The sequence below is a fragment of the Panthera uncia genome, assembly GCF_023721935.1.
Source record: "Panthera uncia isolate 11264 chromosome A1 unlocalized genomic scaffold, Puncia_PCG_1.0 HiC_scaffold_16, whole genome shotgun sequence".
NCBI classification, from domain to species: domain Eukaryota; kingdom Metazoa; phylum Chordata; class Mammalia; order Carnivora; family Felidae; genus Panthera; species Panthera uncia.
In genome coordinates, this window is record NW_026057576.1 from 9515320 (window position 1) to 9536017 (window position 20698).

The 20698-nt window shown below is 51.1% G+C and overlaps 1 long non-coding RNA gene across 2 annotated transcripts; it reads left to right on the top strand.

The window, feature by feature from the left end:
• Positions 1 to 1408: 1408 nt before the first annotated feature.
• On the top strand, positions 1409 to 18120 carry LOC125934103 (uncharacterized). Of its 2 annotated transcripts, none has more exons than XR_007461218.1 (3): positions 1409 to 4657; positions 6701 to 6908; positions 13977 to 18120. It is a non-coding gene; the product is annotated as an uncharacterized LOC125934103 (long non-coding RNA). The 2 variants fall into 2 exon arrangements; XR_007461217.1 differs by having other exon boundaries at positions 1414 to 6908; positions 13977 to 14144; positions 15070 to 18120.
• The last annotated feature ends 2578 nt before the right edge of the window (positions 18121 to 20698 follow it).

Here is a 20698-nt window from a genome sequence, read left to right on the forward strand (position 1 = left end):
CTGGGCTGGGTAATTCTGTTGTGGGGGCTTTGTGTGCGCTATAGGAGGCCAGCATGCATCCCTGGCCTCTACCCACTGGATTCCAGTTGCACTCTCCCCTTCCGCCTCAAGTTGTGGCAGCCAAAAATGTCTCCAGACATTGTCAAATGTCCACTAGGGGGCAGAACCACCACCATAGCTGGTCTGCTTTCTGCGGGGACCCCATGGTGTCTGAGCAGCCGGAGTGATTCTTTAAACACGATGAGTCAAATCATTGCTTCCCATCCACTCAGAGTAAAATTCCAATACCTTACAACACCCGTAAGGCCTCTCTCTTCTCCTCTGACCCCGTCCATCACCACTGCTCTCTCCATCTCAGATCCACTCCTTCCTCGTCTTCCAGATATGCCAGGCGTGTTCCTGCCTGAGGGCCTCTACACTTGCTGCCCCCACTGCCTCGAATACCCTGCTCCCAGACCCCTCATGGGCCTATAAAGCAGCATGGTTCTATTCCTGGGTGCTCCATATTTCTCGACCTTACTGCCTCTTGATGGACAAATGTGCCTAGAATAGCGCCCGGCAGTGGTTAGTTGGTCAAAACACGTGTGTTGAGTCAGAGACAAATGGATGGATGGATGAGACGCAGAAGACACTGGTTTATTGAGGCCTTCATGGCCTTCGTCCTCTTCTGTCTTTGGCTCTCTTGTAATTCTTGCCAAATCACAATTGGTTCTCCTTCTTCCTAACGTTGAATATATGACCGAAACTCTACAGATGAAACAAACTAACATGGACAACCAAAAGCTTCACGGGGAATATCTTTCAGAAACTAGCTTGGACTCTGCCCCATTTATGTCCCAGGATTTGGGTTTATTTGGGGTTACCAGCACAGCTCAGTGAACGGTTCCTACAGTTTGGAGGTGGACTTCCTGGGTGCATCCAGGCAACTCTTACCCCGGTGTGGTCATGGGCAAGTTACTTTTCCCACCTGTGCTCCAGGCCTTTGTCTGTAAAATGGGATCGTGTATAACAGAATTCCTAGAGCTATGGTGAGAATTAGGGGAATTAATTATACATGTCAAGTGCTTAGGCATGTGGTAAGCCCTGGATCAATATTCACTAGCATGATCAGTCTGTGTATATGCTGTCTTCATGAGGGTTTCTTCATGATGCTGCCTTCAGAAGGATCTGGTGCCTGGTGATACGACAAAGCTTTGAAAAAGTTTCTGCAAGACTCATATAGTGACAGCCTACATGCCGTTCTGGGCACTGGGGATATGGGTTGAGTAGGACAAATAAGATCTCTGTCCTCTTGGAATTTAGATTTTATTTTAAGGATACAGACAATAAACAGATAAATAACAAATTATGAGCTAGTGGTAAGTGTGATGATAAAAATGAAATAAAATAAGGTGAGGAGAGGGGGAGGGATGGGGGAGGGAATTACTTTAGGTTTCATGATCTCGAAAAGCTGCTCTCCAAGGCAATTTTAAGCTGTTACCTGAATGACAAAAGGCAGCAGCCAGCCAAACACCGAGGGCAAGAATTTTTCAAACACAGTAACCAGTTCATGCAGAGCCTTGAGCAGGGATCAGGCTTGGTGTGTTTGAGGAGAAGAAGGCAGGCCAGTGTTGGTAGGGTGGGGTGAATGCCGTTGGGGAGAGTAGAAGAAAGTGAGGTCAGAGAGGTCGAGTCATGAGCATTGTAGCCCACACCAAGGGGTGTGGATATATTTTTTAGAGGGCTGGGAATCGTGGGAAGGCTTAAAATGGGAGAATGACATTTTACAAAGATCCCTCTGGCTGCTGCTGGGTTGAGCATGGCCTGCCGTGAGGCAAGCCTTAAAATAGGGACACCAGTGGGGGACAGTGACAAGTAAAACACGTGGCCAATGAGGGTGATTATGATGGAGGTTCTGGCACAATGTGATGCTTAGATGCAGCTCCGAATCTTGTTACTAACACGAGGCATCATAACACCAGCCAGCATGTGGTGGTAGCTGTCTCAAACCAAACCTCCCGACCCAGGATGGTGATTTTGCCTTACCCCTTCAGCCCTCTTGCCTTTTCTCTCGGAGATTTTCCTGTAAACTTGTCATGTGATCAGTGTGGGGGAAAAGGGGTGAGGTTAGATTCCTTTTGCCTCTAGAACTTTCTCCCATGGCTGCTAGGAATATTAAGATAAGCTAAAATTGTGTCGAATCCAAAGGGAGAGAACAACAGTGTCTAAGTAAAGACCCACCAAGAATTCTGGGCCGACAGTGGACTATTTATTAAATATCAGCTTTTGGACAAAGACAGTAGCTATATGTGAATGATATTTGTTTTGAGAATCTTGAAAAAAAACACAGAGAATTCTTCTAAACGTTGAAAACAGCAAGGCCCCTTGTACCCCCGTTCCATAAATTCTGTTATGAATGAGGTTGTATGTTTCACATTTAATAAACAGTCACTGGCTTGGAAGGATTTCTTTTCTGGATCTAATGGACTGAAGGCCAAAGTTGTTTTTTTTTTTTTCCCCCCGTTCTAATTTACACCACTATTTATAGACCTGCCATTTTCCATACTTAGCATGCTTTCCAGAATGCAGGAAAGAGGCCAAATGAAGTTGCTACAGGTCTTATGCCTCCTGGTTATCCACACGAGGCAAACCGCCCTGACAGTGAGACTGAGTCCCTGAAACAATGGTCTTTGATCAGCCCATGTCAGCTCCCTCCTCCATTTGTCCAGACTAGATCAATTATTGGGCAGCCTGCTTTAGGGTTGCCAGATGAAATTACAGGACATGCAGTTAAATTTGAAGATAAGATTTTAAAAGATGAATAATTGTTTAGTACCAGTATGTCCCAAGTTTTATAGGGACAGATAGTAGTTGTTTATTTGAAATTCAAACTTAACTGGACATCCTGTGCTTTTATTTGAGGAAGTGGCAAGCCCAGCCCTGGCTGGGGATGGGTGTGAAGCATTTTCAGCAGTAGGGGCCACTTAATGCCACACATTGGCTGCCTCGTTGGGCCTGTCCATCTCTGGTCACCTACTGCCCTCAACCCAGCTGGATTGCAAATGGGTATTGTCACTGGAGAGACCAGCTCTCTTTACCTACCTTCCGGTGTCTCAATTAGACTCTCAGCCCTATATTTAGGACATTCTCTCCTTTCCCTATAGTAGGAACCCTATAGTAGAAGCTATTTTCCATCCATCCATCCATCCATCCATCCAATAAGTATTTATAGAACACCTTTTAAGTACCAGAGACCAGGCAGAAAATCCATAATCTCCCTGGGAACATGTCATGGGGACAATTCATGCTCTGTCTTGGAGCCAGCTTCTTGGAAGGCCTCCAGAGCATAGGAAGCAGCTGTTGCAATGAACAAAACAGCTCTGATCCCAGCATCTCTGGACTTGTCCAACTGAGCCTATATATCTCAGATGCCACGAGTTGCCCTGGAACTAGCCCTGACCTGTGAGACGTGGCACAACGAAGCTGAAAGCCAGACAGGACTGTCCTGTCCTATCCGTTAGGGAAGGCTACTTGTAACAACAAACAGACTTCGACATGTAACATCACACTAGAAGTTTATTTTCTGTTCAAGTAATACTTCTGGGCAGGTACAGAGATTTGTGGGGGAACCCACTCAGCACAGTCATTCATGGACTTGAACCGGTGGAGGCTCTGTTATCTTCACCAGGTCACTGATCATTTCCAAGGTTGCCTGGGGGTCATCATCAGCCCACCCGGCCATAAGAGGGTCAGGGCGTGGAGGCGTGCGTGGGAGATTTGACCAAGCCTGGAAGGGGCCCACATTGTTTCCTCTCAGATCCCTTGGACAGCCACATGGCCGCTCCTAATTGCAAGGGAGGCCATGCAACGTGTGCCCAGGAAGAAGAAACCAACACTGACTCAGCTAACTTCTCTGAGCCTCAGTTCCCTCATCTGCGAAATACTCCACCGATTGCCAGTTGGTAAAGTGACTGCTGGGACCCACCATCGGCAGGTCTGACGACGTTCCCCAACTCCCCGATTTGCCAGCATCGGACTTGCCACCCCCAGTCTGGAGATAAAGGAGGTCCTATCCCTCTTCCATTTGCCCAACTGCCTGCTTCTTGGTTCTCACCCTTCTCAGACCAGCTGCCTAGAGCCAAGCCCCTTTATCTCACAGGTTGTGTTCCAGGAGTTCACTTACTGGAACTTTGCAACTTGGAGTGCACTCTTCCATAAAAGCAGCTGTACGGGGATCACGGCCAGGGCCCGGCCTCCATCTTCTGGCCCGAGGCAACTCTAAGGGGTGGGCTGGAGAGAGTCGCTGGCACCCGGGCCGTTCCCACGGTAGCATCTGAGAAGGCTCTGCAGCAGGGAGCACGGGTGGAGTTCGGGGCCCCAGAGGCTTTGTGAGTGGCTGGTTCCCATGGCAACCATGGGGTGGCCTCCACAGCTGCCGGGAACTGAGTAGCCCTGGTTAGAAGCTAACAGTAGGCTTGTAAGCCTGGAGCTGCCTGTGGCTGCAACCCAGAGCAAGGTGCCCTTCCAGCTGGGGTCGTTCATTACCACACGCCCTCTGCAGCCCCCCTGCGTCCATGTCATTGAAACAAATACCTATTGATCATCTGCTTGCCAAACACCGTGGTGGATCCTGAGAACCCAGGAATAAGACACAGCCCTGGTGTGCCAGCCTCGAGGGGTGAGATAAACACGCATCCACAACAGAGAAGGACAGTGCCATGTGACCCAGGCAGGGGACAGGTAGTCGGGAGGCTCTGGGAGGAGAGCTTTGGTCTAACCCATGGCCACGGCATGTGCAGAAGCATGGAGGGAAGCTGCAAGGACACTTTGACGAGGTCATGTGGGGTGTGTGCGTGTGTGTGTGCGCGCGCAGGGGGATGGCATGGGAGCTGTTGGCAGGCATCGGATCTGGAGCACCCTAAGGAACTTGGGTCATGTGGGCCCAGAAGCCTTCTTAGAGATGAGCATTCGAGGAGGGTGAGTCCAGGGGATCCATGAATATTTTCAAAAATTTTATCTAGTTTTAGATTCCTTGAATTCACATAAAGGGAAGAAAACCTTAGGGATGTTTCTCTAATGTTTGGCAAATCTTACCCACTGACAAAACCCACGTCCACTATCCAAATGATCATGACGGTGCTCTGGACTGGAGACTCAAGTTGTAACCCTCCGCAAAGTTGGAAGACTTGTCATTGCAGGGTCTGTCCTGCAGGGGGCTTCTCTGTACATAGTGGATATTCTTTCTCTTGGCTCTTCACCCCCTGGCATCTGCACTCCAACCTGAGGCCCACCTTAAGGTCCAGATGTCCACCCTCCCTCGATGACCAACTGTCCCGGTTTTAGTACCAAAAGTCCCACGTCCCACGAAACGTCTCAGTCCCAGCGTTAACCTTCAGGCCAGAGAGGAAAGTCTGAGCCCGGACCTCAGGTTTATAGGATGTTGACCGGCAGGTGAGGAACAGAGAGGGAGTTGGCTTTGGAGCCAGGCCTGCCCAACGGAAGCTTGATTTCTCTGCCCAATCTTTTTCTGTGTGATGTTGGAGAAGTTACTTCACCTTTCTGAACACTAGCTTCTCATCTGTTATAGGTGAAAAAAGAATATATATCTTTTTTTTTTTAATTTTTTTTAACGTTTTTATTTATTTTTGAGACAGAGAGAGACAGAGCATGAAGGGGGGAGGGGCAGAGACAGAAGGAGACACAGAATCGGAAGCAGGCTCCAGGCTCTGAGCCGTCAGCCCAGAGCCCGACGTGGGGCTCGAACTCATGGACTGTGAGATCGTGACCTGAGCTGAAGTCGGATGCTTAACCGACTGAGCCACCCAGGCGCCCCAAGAATACGTATCTTAAGGGAATGGAAATAATGTACGTTAAACACTATCACGTAGGAAGTGCTCAGTAAATGGTGTTATTTTCTAGGGGAAGGCATATCAACAGTCACCATATAATGTGAAAAAGCGTATTGAGCTTTTATACTGAAGGTTGAGGATACAAAGGAGTAGAACTGCCTCTGGGGGTCAGAGAAGTCCTTCAATTGCTACCACCTGACAAAACTCCCAGATGTGACTCTCCTGCCTCTCACACACCCACTGTGGACTGTGATTAAAAATTCGAGAAAAAGGAAATGCAAAATAGTGAGAACGTACTGAATAGCAAACAAAATTTGAGGAGTGAGCCAATAGACACCGAGTACAAGCAGTCTCCTAACTCCAGTTCAGTTCATGTAGGGGAGGAACCTGTAAGTGGGAGAGTGTAAAACCTGCACGTGCTCTGGAGCAGAGAACTGGGCAGGCCTAGTGGGAGAGCACAGGTATTCTAGAATTCTCAGGAAGTTCTGGAATATTCCAGTATATTCTGGAGTGCACTTCCCGTGGGTGAAGCCAGAGGGCAGGGTGAAGTTCACACAATTATGTTTGTGAGGAGTGGGTTTGTTGACTTGTCTGCTTGTGGGGTGACCCGAGGAAGATCACAGCAGCCTTGTAGTAACATCTGGAGAGTTCTGCCCCTTTAAAGAGACCGGGGCTCTAGGTAGTGATGAAAACTTCCTCTGAGAGTGTAGCCAGGTCTCAACTGTACCACGATTTCTTTCCCGGAAAGCCTGAATAATATTAAATGTGGAAAATGGATCCCCCCCCCCACCCCCTCCATACTTGGATGTCTCCTCTTCAAGTTCATCTTCTGGGCTGAAGCTGTTGCGAAGATACTATTCTTTCTTGTTCAGGAATTGTAGCTCCATGACACCCGAGAATGTCGTTGACAATCACATGTAGCAAGATGAGTGATGAGCACGTCTCCAGCCTCTCAAGAATCCAACCTTCCAAGAATGCTTCATTTCTTAGGACCAATGGTTCCAGTAATGGTGATGGGGAAGAAGGCTCTGGAAGGAACAGCTGGATCTCGTGCCTTTGCCTCAGATGCCATCCAAAATGGTGGGCAATTAAGCATCAGCCGCATACCCTCCCCAGAGCTGTGTGAGGCGGCAGCTTATTAACAAGGGCAAGTCTGGGTCTGCTGTCCCGCGGGGACCCGAGCACATGTTCTGCCCTGACTTCTCTGTAAAATTCCCAAGTAGGGCCCCCGGAGCTCGGTCCCATAAAAGGTGGGCGTGTGCTGTAATGAGTTAGGCGGAATGGCCAGGAGAGGTGGGGGTAGAGGGCAGGAGCCCATCACCTTCTCTGTCTATTCATCCGATCTTCTGTTGTCGTGAGTGCGTTATCATGGGGCCTCCTTACGTATCATATAGAAACATCCTTTCCACCAAGTGCAAAGAGAGCAAGCTTTCCCCACCTTTCCGGGTGTAGTTTTGTGGTAGTGAGAGATTTGCAGGCAGATAGGTCATGGTTTGAGCTGCGGGGGGAAGAGCTCTGTCCAGATGGGCTGACCCCAGCACCACAGCCCCTTCCTGTCACCCTGCAAGGCGTCCCTGTGCGGGATGGGGCTGACTCTGGTGCACACCTGCTGAGCCCCCACGCTGGCAAGCAGCCCTTCAGAACAGCGCCTGGGTGCCCCCTCCCCCGAGGGCCTGCTAGCGAGCAGGGTAGGGCTTCTGGATCCCATTAGGACGCAGCTGTCCCGGTCTGGACACCGCGAGCAGAGCGTGGGCCTGGTTTCCATCACTTGGGTGTTGATTTGGCCTGTAATCATCATCAGAGGGCACATTCCAGGTTCGTGGTTTAAGAAAAAGCACACTTTTGCCTGCAGTTGAGGAGCCGTTCTGTTCCGAGCCTTTAATGCTTCTGGCTGAGCACCGTGGCTCCTCCCATCTGAATCTGACCATGCAGCTTTGATTTCCGAGGCAGGCGGCCGTGGTGCTTGGAAAGGCACACCGGCCCCTTTTCTGGATAGCCCCAAGTGCTTAAGAGTGCAAATGTGGCCAGATAAATGTGTGCCGGGTTACTGTGCCAGGGATTCCGCTGGGAGGCCTCGGGCTCTGCATCTTTACTGGAAACACCCAATAAACCACCGGCCTCAAGGCTCTGTTGTTTTCAGTGCAGGGCTTACTTACATGCAGTCTCCTTCAGGCCGCCAGGGGACCTTTGGCCAGATTGCCGTTTGAAGCCCCACGCCAGTGCAGCTTCCCGGACCCCCAGCCTGCTCCAACAGAGCCAACTGGTTTGCTCTTACACGCAGGGGTGGGTTCTCAGTGCTTGAACTCACTCTCCTCTGCACATCAGGATGACACTCGGGGGCAGGGGAAGTGGATGAGCTCTGCTCTCCCCATTCACCCATCTGAGACTTTCCAAGCCGGCTGGCTAAGGCCCAGGATGTACCCCGGGGGCCAAGGGACGGAGTTTGTCTCCGGGTGCAATGAACCCACCTTCTCCGTTTCTCTAAGTGATAACTAGCCCGGGCAATAGCAGTCAGCTATCTGACAATCAAGGACGGATGGAACTTCTATTGGCCAGCTAACCAGAAAATTAAGGCTTCTGTTTTAAATAGCCTCCCTTAAGAAAAACATAGCACACTTTAGCCACAGGCAGGTTCTGTCATTGCTGCGTCCCCCAAGGAGGCTGTGGGCTTGGCTGACCCACAGTTAGAGGGTGGCCTTCGAGGCTGAGCTCAGGGTATCACAGCAGATGACACAGCGCAGAAAAGCCAGCGCTGGCCGTGGGGGCCAGTGACAAACAAGTGGGAGCTAGATTCTGATGCTCTAGAATCTGGCTGCGGTCAACTCAGGATCAGTGGTGCAGGAGGATTTGAAACAAAAATGTAACCAGTCGGGCGGCCTCTGGTCTTAACAACAGCTGAAGGCAGGAGGTGCAGGTACAATTGCACTATCCGTAAATTCAGTCAACATTTCACGCAGCGCAAGGCCTTTTTCTCAACAAGTGAGCTCGCCCACGGCTAAGATTTCACCACCTGTCAGGGCAATGACCAATGACCCGATCGGTCACCGTGGATGTAAAATTTGTAGTCATCGGGGGCGGTGTCTGTCAACTTCTGATGAACAGTTGAGGGCAACCTAATCTGATCTCACCCACGCACACCTTACATTTTTAAGCTGTAGGATCTCGTGAGTCTTTGACAAGAACGTTAGGCCATGATATGTCTCTCTCACTGCTGTGCCTACCTGACATAATGTTAACTTGATGGTAAAGTTGAATTTTTAAAAAAATGTTTATTTATTTTTGACACAGAGGGAGAGAGTGCATGCACACAGGTCGGGGAGGGGCAGAGAGAGGGGGAGACACAGAATCCGAAGCAGGCTCCAGGCTCTGAGCTGTCAGCACAGAGCCTGACGTGGGGCTCGAACTCATGAACCGTGAGGTCATGACCTGAGTCAAAGCCGGCCGCTTAACCGGCTGAGCCACCCAGGCGCCCCCAAAGTTGGATTTTGAACTGCAGGCACCGGGAACTTCAGAGGACCCCATGCAGAGGGAAGTTGGGGAGAGAGCGGAGACTGACTCCAGTGAAGGGATAAGTGAGTTCTCCTGGATTCGCCAGGAATCAGAGGCCAGACGGGACGACCTGGGAACACAGGCTGTGATGCCCGAAAGAGAACAGAACCCTTCCAGGCCTAGCTTTGCCACAAGCTGTTGTGCGAATCCTGAAGCTGGCTTGCCGGCCCGGAATAGTGCCTTAGTGTTCTCGCTACCCAAGCCCTTCTTTGATGAAACTACCTGCTGTGTCCCCCGACGCCAGCCACTTGGACCAAAATGGGGCTGTCGTCCCTTTCTGTGACTCTGCCTCCCTGGCTTCAGTCCCCTTGAGGGGAGGACATTGGAGACGGTCCCTCCCTGACATTTATCGGAACTGCAGCTGGTGGAGGAGAGGGGTCCTCACTGGGAGGGAGAGAAGAGCCTGGACGCCGCTGGTGGTCGTGTCCCCCACGTCCTGGAGGAAAAGATCCACTACCTTTTGGTGACAGTGATGCTAACATGCAGAGAGAAGCATGTGGCAGAAGTGGCTGGAAGGTTCTGTCTGAATTTGGGTCCCTGCTCCAACCGTCATTCGGTTGTCTGAATCGAAGTGCGCCTCGTTTCACCCAAGTTCAAGTTGTGGTCCCTGCTATTCATTCTACTTGCCAGCAGTTTCTTAGCATTCTACATGTCCTATTGTTACCATTACTTCTGGTGCACAGTTTTGGGCACCTTTTGGCAGCCAAGCACCCATTTTGCTCGGCAACTCCCCGCGTGCGGGGTTGGCGTGGGCAGGAATCCTACTGTGCTAAGGCTCAGAAGACAGAGAAGGCTTTGCGTCTTACCATCAGAATCCGGTGCCGAAATCCCGTTTTCAGCTCCTGTTTCAACAACTGAGTCAATAGTCAGTTATACTCAGTTATAAGTAGCATTTAGATCAGAAACCAGATTTCCCCCCCTGCCTTCCTATCCATCCTACAAATCTCCGTTCAGGTCAACAAATAACGGAGGAGAAGCTGTCTGCTGGAGACAGAAAGGTAAGTCCCGTCTTGGAGGCAGACCCGTTAGTGTGTCTGATACACTGATGGCTTCCTACTACCCAAAGGGACCCTTCAGCAGACTCCCCAAATACGCTCCGAATAAAGTGTTGTCTGGGACGAGCTTTCAAGGCCCCACATGACTTTCTACAGCTAGCCCATCATCCTTGCCTTCTGGGCTCCTGTGGCTAGTCCCCACGCTCACCCAGTGGCCTGCCTCCGGGAGGACTGGCCTCCATGATGCTGAGAAGGTACTTCCCTCACCCGCCGCCCCCAACCGTCCATATCCTACCCACCCGTAGGGTCCAACTCATGTTCTTCCCTCTTTAAATCTTCCCAAATCTGGTTCTTTTACACCTTCCTGGTGGAATTTCGCCACCATTTATTCTTAAGCTTTCTCAAATATGGTGGTTTTACATTGTGTCCTTACCCTGTATCCAGTCGTCTCTGGGTAAACCATGCTGTCCTTGAGGCCTGCCAGCAGCTAGGTCACGTGCATGCAGAGTATCCCCAGGGCAGCAGACAGGGCTAGGGCAGAAGGTCTGGGTTTGAGTCTCGGTTGTGGGATCTTGGGCAGCTGTCCAACCCTTCTTCTCTAGAGGGCTGCCTCCGTGCACGGCTCCCCCTGGTCCCTCCGCCTGCAATATACCTAAACCCCTCCTCTTGCCGGCCCGGCAGCCTCTGCTGTCTACAGTTCTTGGCTCAAGGCTTCCTTCATTAGAGGGACCTCCCCAGTCACCCTGCTTCCCACCAGAGATCCTCCCTCTGGACTCCCAATCCTGGGCATGCCCCTAACTGAGTCTTGTCACCCCGTGCTGGCCTTCATGTTAAGCTGCCTGCCTTCCCTGCCTGCCAGGAGCCCCTGAGGTCAGAAAAGCCATTCAATTTCTCTCTGGTCCCCGGGGTTACTGAGGACCTGGGGTCTGGCGAGGACTTAATACTGGTTCGTTTTATGAATACGGAGGGGGTCTGCCTACCCCACAGCAGAAGATCTCCCAAATAAAGAACAATAAAATAAGAATTATCATAACGACAGCTGACTAAATGGCCACGTGCCTGGCGCTGTTCTGGACCTCTGTCACGTATCATCTAACGGCAGAGCCCACGAGGTAAGGAGTATCCTTATCTCTGTTGTAAAGATGCGTGTAATAAATGACACAAACCTAAAAGTCTAAAATGGACGTATCAGCAAGACTATACTCCTTCTGGATGTTCTGGGAGAGAATCCTTTCCTTGCCCTTTTCAGTTTCTGGAGGCTGCCCATTTTCCTCGGTTCCTGGCCACATGGCTCCAACCTCCCAACCATGGGCTTCTCTTGTCTCATCCCCTACGACTGACCCTGACCCTCCTCTCTCCCCCTTATAAGGACCCTGGTGATGACACTGAGTCCACCCAGATAAGGCAGGGTGTTCTCCCCACCTCAGGACCCTCCGTGTAATCACATCTGCAAGGTCCCTTTGACCATGTGAGGTCACACATTCACTGCAGGTGTTAGGACAAGGGCACCTTCTGCAGCCGCCGTTCTGCCCACCTCGTGAAGACGCCGAGAAACACAGAAGCGTTCCGCGACATGTGCTGAGGGTCATAAAGCACTTTCTGTGTAGAAGATCTTAATTTCCCCCGGAGCTTCAAGCACTCGGGAGGTGCTCAGTGAATGCTTTTGAGTTACTGAAGTGACTCTTACAAAGTGAAGTGAACTGTCCCAGGAGCTACTGAAATACTTGCTCGGAAATCTAAAAAATAGTTTTTCAGCGTTGTTTATTGTCTTTGAATTCTAGAGGCCCTCTTCGTCTCATTTTTCAATGATCCTGTGAACATTCAACCACTGCTTAGTTACTGGTTATTCCCTAGGAGCTCTCCACGAGGCGGCGTAGATGTTTACCATCTCAGGGAACAAGGTCGTCCTGACTCTCTCTGAATAAGAAAGCATTGCATTCCGTCTGCAACGAAAACAATGACCAGACAGATCCTTCCGTCTGGGAATGTGGATCGGAGGCACGAAGTTTCTATTCCCAGGCCGCCATCCCTTCGTTCAGCCTGACATTTAGCATGTGTTGTGTGCCTTCCGGGGGCCAACCCTTGGACGACAACCCTTGGAGCGCCTCGGCGGAGCTCACCGTTCGCAGAAGGGACGAGTGTCTACACGTGCAGTTATGAGGTCGTCCAGAAGGAGTAGGAGCGGGTGAGAAGAAGCAGGCTGTGCCAGTCTGGCTGCATCGGAAGAGCCGAGGCGCCGACCCATGTAAGGAGGAACTTCCAGAAGTAAATGTGGCTGCGGGCAATCCAGGGAACAGAGGGCGGAAGGGCCTGGCCGGTGGATCCAGAGGTCTGTGTGAGAAGCAGAGGGACAGTGCCTGCCAATGGGCGGGGCTTGAAGATGAAGGTAGAGTGGGCTTCCTCTCTCTCTGCCTACGGGTAGCACAGTACCTCAATCCTGCATCTATTTTCTTTTGTCTCTGATGTCTTTCCATTCCCTTGAGTCTTAATATATACATCTTTTGAGATAGCACAGAACATATTTTCCCAGTGGGCATCCACGAGGCATCAGGAAGGGGTTTAGCATCCACCTAGTCGGGAAGCTCGGAGGCATTCCCTGGAGACAGGAGCCTTCTCCCCAGTCTCAAGGATAGCCAGTCTCCGAGAGCATGTCACCAGCAAGGCTTCAGGGTTAAAAAGAGCAGGACTGGTTCCCTTTCTCCGTTGGTACAGGTCCCAACTCTGGCTTCGTCCCCTGGTTCCGGCGCTGAGTAGCTGTAAAACTCTGAGGACACTATTTAACCTCTCTGACCTCTGTTTCTTGGTGACAACCTCAGTCCCTTCTCTGGCTGTTGTAAGGATTAAAACATTCAATGTATGTGAAGTTCTTAGCCTAGCGCCTGGAGCTTAATGGGCACACAAGAAATGTGCCAATTCCCTTCACTGGGAAGCTCTGCCCAAGGAAAGCTTTAATTACCGTTGCTTTCTCTTCCTCCCAATTCAAGACTTTGTTTCCAAGACAATGAACAGACCGCAGGATTCTGCTATGACAGCCATTGGTAGCTGACAGACTCCCCATCTTTGGCCTCAACGCTGTCTCTCGAAGCTGGGACCCTTGGGTGCCAGCGTGTTTCTCCATGGCTCCTGGTGCACCCAGATCCACGATAGTTACACAAGACATGTGCATAAATATTTACCGCGCTCAGAGCCACCCCCAGCATGGGGGGCCTCAGAAGAAAATCTGAGGGGCAAGACAGCTCTGGCATCCTCCACCCCTAGCTTGGGGGATCATATGTCTCGATGGGAGGTCGCATCGACAGACTGGGCAACTTGTTGCTTTGAGAATCGAGCGATAATTATCTCCGCTCAACATCAGGAGTAACTAACTATCAGGGCACGACAGATCACTGGTGGAACTTAGGCAGTTCGACTGGTTCCCTGACCCCATTTCTCTGAGTGTGCAGGTACATGCCCAAGTTCCTGGTGTGGACACCCAGCAAGAATGCTGCCGGCAGGCAGGGGAGGAATAGATCCGCTGAAGCGCCAGCCAAGCACTTGGTATGAGATTTCATCTCATTGATGCCGCAGGAATATCATGACTATTATTATTTTTTCTGTTTTGCAGGTAAGGCCATCTGTGGCTCAGAGGAGGAGACTAATGTACCCAAGATCGCATATCTATAAAAGGCAGGGCCAGGATCTGGCTCCTGGCTCCTTGCCTCTAAAGGCTTGGCACAGAGGAAAGACGAACACAAGAAGAAAATCCCAGCATCTTTGAAAGCCTCCCGAGGAGGTGGGTCCCACGTGGGTGCTACAGTGGCCAACATGCCCCGGGTGCATCCGATAGTCAGAGGTTGGGAATTCTTCTTGCTACAGGCATCCCTGATCCCCGTGCCTCTCTGTAAATTTCTTCCACCCAATATGGCTCCCGCAGTGTCTCTCTAGGAATGTGAATAGGATAGGGCCAGGCCCACATGCCAAACAGGCAGCCCCGGGGGGACAAAGGCCATCTCCAGGGTAACTGAAATCCACACTCGTAAGCACTTTATGGAGAGACTCTAATACTCTCTTGGATTCTACCCGGGAGCATTGAGGTGAAGACACCAATGTGCGCAAGAAGATTCAGGGTCCAGAAGGCTGGCAGGCACAGCCTGCTGACTGCTCCATGGGGACAGCGTGCCTTCGGGGTCCCCTGTGGCCTTCGGGCATGCCCTCTCCCATGGGAGCCCAGTATTTCTACATCTGGAGAGAAAGCCTTCGGGGACCATCAGAGGAGGCCAAGAGGCCTGCATGCCTCAGGGGCTCAGAGGCAGGTGCAGGAACGCTTCCTGGTCTTTCCTGCCATTCCCCTAACCCTCCGGAGAAATTCTGAGTTTGTAGCGGGCAGTGCTGGTGGTGGTCGCTGTGGGGGAGAGTCTGTATTTTTAACAAGCTTTGCCGGTGGTTTTGATGTGGGAGGTCTGTGGGCCCTATTTTGAAAACTCCCGCTTTCCCCGCCGACACAGCTTCCAGTGGATTCTCTGGCCACGGTGACACTTCTGAGAGCCATTTGGAGTCTCAGGACATTCTCTAGAAAACAAATCTATGCCGAAGTCCGTAGGAATCTTTACCGGACTCATCATTGGGGAGTTGTGGAGGGTCCTGTTAAGGCCCTGGGGGCTGGGCTGTGCAGGGAGCAGTGCCCAGACCAAGAGTAACGTCCCCTCTCCTTCCCCCAGAACCCACCCAGGGATGGCCAAGCAGGAGCTCGGAACAGGAGGGTGTCCCTGCAGGGTTAAGGCCCTGAAAGGGTTAACAGTCTCCCCAGAAGCCTGGATTCCAAGGAGAGTTGGAGCACTGGGCCTTTCTGCTGGCCCTCTGGGCACACCAGCCAGCACCTCTGTTCTGGTGCCTGCCCCTCGGGGCTGAGACCCTGAGCCTCCCCCCTCCTCCCTTCCCCCTTCCCCCATGCGGGGTGCTCCGTTCCGGACACAGTTAGCCAGAACCCTCGGGACAAAGAAGCTTCCTTTGAGAAACACATGCTTGGAGGGGGACTAGGTCTGTGTCTACACAACAACACTTCCCAGTGTTCTGAAAAGGAAAACAAAATAAACAAATGTGTGAGGTAGCGATGAAGACATTCAAAATATTTCCCTCTAGAGCCGGAGAAATCTGACGGTGAAAAAAGAGAACTGATTTTGCTGCCCCCCCTCCCCCACCTTACACCCGCTTCAATTTAGGCTCCTTATTGCTTTCTGGATCTTTCAGGGTTATAACCGCTATCTCAATGACTAATAGAAAACTCCATTAGGCCCTTTCTTTATGAAGGGAATTAATGACTTCGAAAATTTAGTGCTTTGTAAACATAGTAGGGAAAGCATTTCCCCAGGCTCGCGGATTCCTTGGCAGGGAGGGAAGCTGGTTAGGAAAGTAAATGTTTCCAGCTTGCTGAGAGGCCCCCCTTCACCAAGCACTGTCTGCTTCTTGTAAAGCCCGGCCCCACAACACTGGGATGTTTCAGAGTCCTAAAAAAAGGAGTCAAAGTAAAACCCAAAGAAGCAGGAGGCAGAGAGAATGAGACGCATCTGCGGAGTCGAAAAAAGACCAACTGGTGGAATTTTCTAATATAAATGAACTTTTTCGGTAAAAATGTGCGTCCTTGGTACATCCACCTTTTGACCCGAATTAGAGAAATTGGTTGTTTACCCAGCCCAAACCCACAGGGTAATTACCCTCTCTGTTCTCTTAAATTTTTAGGCCTGGCCAATGACATAACACCTTCAGAAATGAAAAACCTCTCACAAAAAATAAAAATAATAAGAAAAAAATAAAAAGCCTCTCAGGACAGACATTCAGAAGCGAGCCCGGGAAAGAAGGGACTGTGGGATCAGGACCGTGGGGTTTCATTGCTGGCATTCACATGGCAAGTTGCTAACACCTGAGGGAGGGGAGGTGATGGGGGAGAGAAGGAAAAAAGCTTTCCTTGTCCACCAAGGCTTTCTCCTTCAAAGCTGCCTTTTCCAGAGACCAGCCTTTTCTGGCCCAGTCCCTTCCTCCTCAAGAAAACCGCAGCAACACCAGTTCAGCAAATGCTCACATCACTGAAAGTCAGTCAGTCCCACTCGAGGACCCGGGTAATTTAGGAACTACCCAGGCCCGACCCAGGGGATTCATTCATTCCTCCCCTGCATCTTGGTTAGGTTGTGCTAACTCATTCGTTCATTTACCAAACAGTGTTGAGCACCTATTGTGTCCAGTTTGGGGTCAAACCTTTGAGATTCAGGAAAGGAGGCCTTCAAAAAGGCTATCAGTCCTTGTAACAGCAACACCAGCAGCCAAAACGTGTATTGCTTTGGGAGTATCTGAGTTTTTGAGACAAACCGCTGTGACTTTCTCTTCGTTTCTTAATCCGTTTCAAAGGGACCAGCCGGGTTGGTGAAATGATATTGCTGGTTTGTAGTACTTAGGTCTTCTGAGAGAGAGAGAGAAGAAAAAAAAAAAAGTTTAAATGTGTAAACCAAAGTGAATTTTTTTAAACAATGAATCTGTTGCTTCAGCCACCCGAGACGTTAGAATATACTTTCCGAAATTAGAAAATCAGAAAAGTGAGGTTGGGTATGACATACAAAAGAGAAAAGTCTAGAAGACGCGACTTGGAGGTGTCCAAGTAACAGGGTAAGCAAATTAAGGGTGATAGGAAGTGGAAAGTTATCGGAACATGTCACCAGTCAGGCAGTCTGGCAGAGAACTTTAAAAGTCTCCTTTCCTGCCTAGGATCACAGGTAACAAACATTCACGCACACTTCGGCCTGGTGCTGTGCCACAGAAAGAATGTATCTGATGTCTGTTTTATTTTATTTGCCATTTGCTCTGTTCCACAAAGGATTTAAGGCAGTTTACAAAAGAGACACAAGCCATAAGCTTCATACACACTAAAAACAAGAGCAGGAGAAAAAAAACAAAGAATGGAGACGTAACAAGGAGCCAGGAGTGAGGTGAGGAAAAATACAAAGTTTACCGAGCTGGGTGACAGACTTCCTTCCAAAGGGCCACAAGCCGGGCACCAGGAGTAAACAGAAAAGGGAAACGGATGAATGTTGAGATAAAAGCAGGTCAACTGCTTGGAAATCACTATTTTTGGAACCAAGGAAAGAGGGGCATTTCTCCTAAGCGCCTTTCCTCACCCTCTGGTTAGTTACTAAGCCACAACCTTAATGGCATCCTGTGTCTGACCCACCCCTCCAGCAGTTCAGAATTTAGACCTGTGGCTCTTGCTTGAGATTTCCGTTCACTTTTTCTTGGTGCATCGTGTGCTCCTTGAACACCCCACACCTGGGAACATGTTTATTCAGTGTGGACCTACTTTGGTCCGGACGATGGAACCTTCCAGAATCTGTCCTACACATTAGGTCAACAGTGTAGAAAATATCACCAGTGGCCCAATTTTTCAGCGCCCACATTGTAACGAAGGTGCTGACAATGTGCGTACTAATGAGAAAAATTAGTACGAAGCAAGGCTACTCGACAGGTCTGGAGGATCTGGACACCATACCCAGGCAAGCCCCCCAATCTTCAGCCTGTTTGAGGAGGGGACAGGACTCGGCGGCATATAGACAAACATGAGACCCATCCCAGAGCTGATCTACACGCCCTGGAGACCGAAATGGGTGGTTTAATGTTTCAAAATGGTAACAACCCTTCATTCTATCCGTTAGCTGTTTTCCCGCTCTGGTCACATTAAGCGTGTTTAATTGATGCTGTATGGAAGGTCCCTCATGTTAGAGGATAAAGAAGCTGTTCCCTTGATTTATTTATTTATTTATTTATTTATTCGATATATGAAATTTATTGTCAAATTGGTTTCCATACAACACCCAGTGCTCATCCCAAAAGGTGCCCTCCTCAATACCCATCACCCACCCCCCCAAGATGTTCCCTTTAATAGAAGCCTGGAGCTTTCCTTGGGAGGAGGGCACTTTGGGAACAGCCTTCTCATTAAAGGGCCATGACAACCAAGGGTTTCCCCACCCGCGCCCCCTCGGACGCTCCCGGAGTAGGGAAGGGCGGACGCGCCCTCTAGTGGCCGCTTTCGGAACGTCCCCCTCGGGCGCGCTCTGCCGCTGCGGGCGCTCTGGGAGGAGAAGCCCGGCATCGCAGAGGTTAACCAAGAGCTTGCTGGAGGCCGCTTTGGCTCCTTCCAGCCAGGCTGAGCCTTTCCGGGAGGGTGATCGCAAAGAGGCCTGGGCTGATGGCAGGCAAGAAACCCTGTTAGTAAAGAGGCGGCGTAACCTCACTGCACAGAGCAGCGTGCATTTGCTGCAGGATCCCCCCCCCCCCCACCTGCCGCAGACCCCGGGGGTCTCCGCATCCCTGGGTTCTGTCTCTCTACAGCTAAGCCCCTCTCCCTTTACTGCGGAAGTCCTGGGACGCCCTTGCCAGCCTGGATTCCTTCAGACTGCCTCTGCCCCCTGATGCTGGCAGATTTTTCCTTTTCCTCCGCTGCTGCAGGATTCCCTGGACAACTCAGAGGTGGGATGGGGGTGGGGGGGGGGTCTTTCCGGCCTCCGACCTCAGGATGACCCTTCCTATTATTGAAACCTAGCTAAGAATTTAATAGGTTTTTGCAAATGAGCCCGGGGAACCATTTCTAATAGGATTTCCGTGAGAAAATGTTCCCAAATTTCAAACAACCATCATGCATATAATCCATTCATGAGATAAAGACTTCCCTTGCTTCTCCTGTCCAACATCCCTCTGGCTCTCTTCCGCAGGTCAACTTCAGGGACTCCTATTTCCTAGGTCAAGGGCAAGGGGCCCCTGGTGTGGCTTAGGCTGGGCCACTTGGATCTGGATCTACCTGGGCAAGTCTGATGGACTGTGAGGAGGACGGGCCAGAAGCTGGGTGCAGTGGCTACCCAGGGCATGTAAAGGGCACCGGGGTGTACCGCCCAGACCCCCTTCCAGGAAGGGCTCAGGCCCCGGCCACAATGAGCATGGCGGGGTGACGGGTCCTTCAGGATAGACCTCAGCTTTCAAACCTGGCCTTACTCTGCTTAGGACTGCGGAGCCCAACATGTGGTCCAGGGGCCCAGCACTTCTGTCCAGCGCGGGACCCTTCTGCTAGTCGTCTGTGCTCCAGAACCCTAGCGAGCAGCTCCTGGGTAGGTTTCCCTCCTGCCTGACTGCCCCCCAATTCTGCTTCTCCAACAACGCCCCCCCCCCCGCCCCCATCTCTCCCGCAGGAGTTTCTCAGCTACCCCCTGCATGCCTAACTCCAGCTTGGGGCCTTTTCTGGAGAGCCCAGCCCAATAGATTGACGTATCCGATGGAATCAATGCCAGGGTCCCTGACGTTTGGGGGATCGCAAACCCCTTTTGAGAACAGGACACTAACTGTGGAAGTCTCCCCAAGAAATGCGTGCTCGCGTGGGCGCACACACGCTCAGTTTCGCAGACTGCAGACCCCCTGGCCTCCCAGGGGCCTTTGCAGTCACGTTGAGAACCCTGGACTTGAGGGAGGTGGGGAGGGTGTGAGGGCTGGAGGGCTGGAAGGGAGGGGGAGGGGAGAAGGGGGTGGGGAGAGCTAATGGCAGAGCTTCAAGCATTTGGAGAGGAGGCTTAATTCTAATTTCTGCCTCAGATCTGACCCTCAGCGCAGCCTCCCATGAGCTCCTGGATGCGGTGAGAAAAAATCGGAAGCCAATTCCCTTAAGTGCTCCGCAAGGCCCTGGAGGCAGGCTGCCCGGCTTGGCCCCATATGGCTCTGGCACAATGAGGGCTCACAGAGCAGACTGGCTCGGCCTTGGAGTGCAGGGGCCCAGTCGCCCATCTGGCAGGGGTGGGGGAAGGGACCCCCATTCTCTGGGGAGACCGCGTTAGACACACAGCACTTGCTGTAGCCCAGGCACAGAGAAGCACTCACGCGTAGTGAGTGGCTGATTTCACGCACACGCAACCCCACGTGGTGGCTCCTATCGTTATTCCCAGCTTATACCTAAAGTGACTGATGCACAGAGAAGCTTGGCAACCTGCTAAAGTCACACAGCTAAAGAGCAGCAGAGGTAGGATCTGAACCCACGTTGTGTGGGTCTGTGTTTTCTATCCCTGTCTGTGCTGGCTCTGTGCTTGTCAAGAACTTAGACACTGGTGTCAGAGGGCTTTGGATACATTCCCAGCTCCTCCTCTGCCTAGGTCACGTGAACTCACTAGGTCTCCTGCCTCTTTGTGACTCAGTTCCCTCAAGGCAGTAGAAAGTGATATTAATCCTACCTCATAGAGACATGTGCGGTGTGAGTGAGCCAATCATGTCAAGGGTTTTTGCTGCCACACAGAAAAATGATCCAAATGATGTGGCATACAGGTGAAGTCT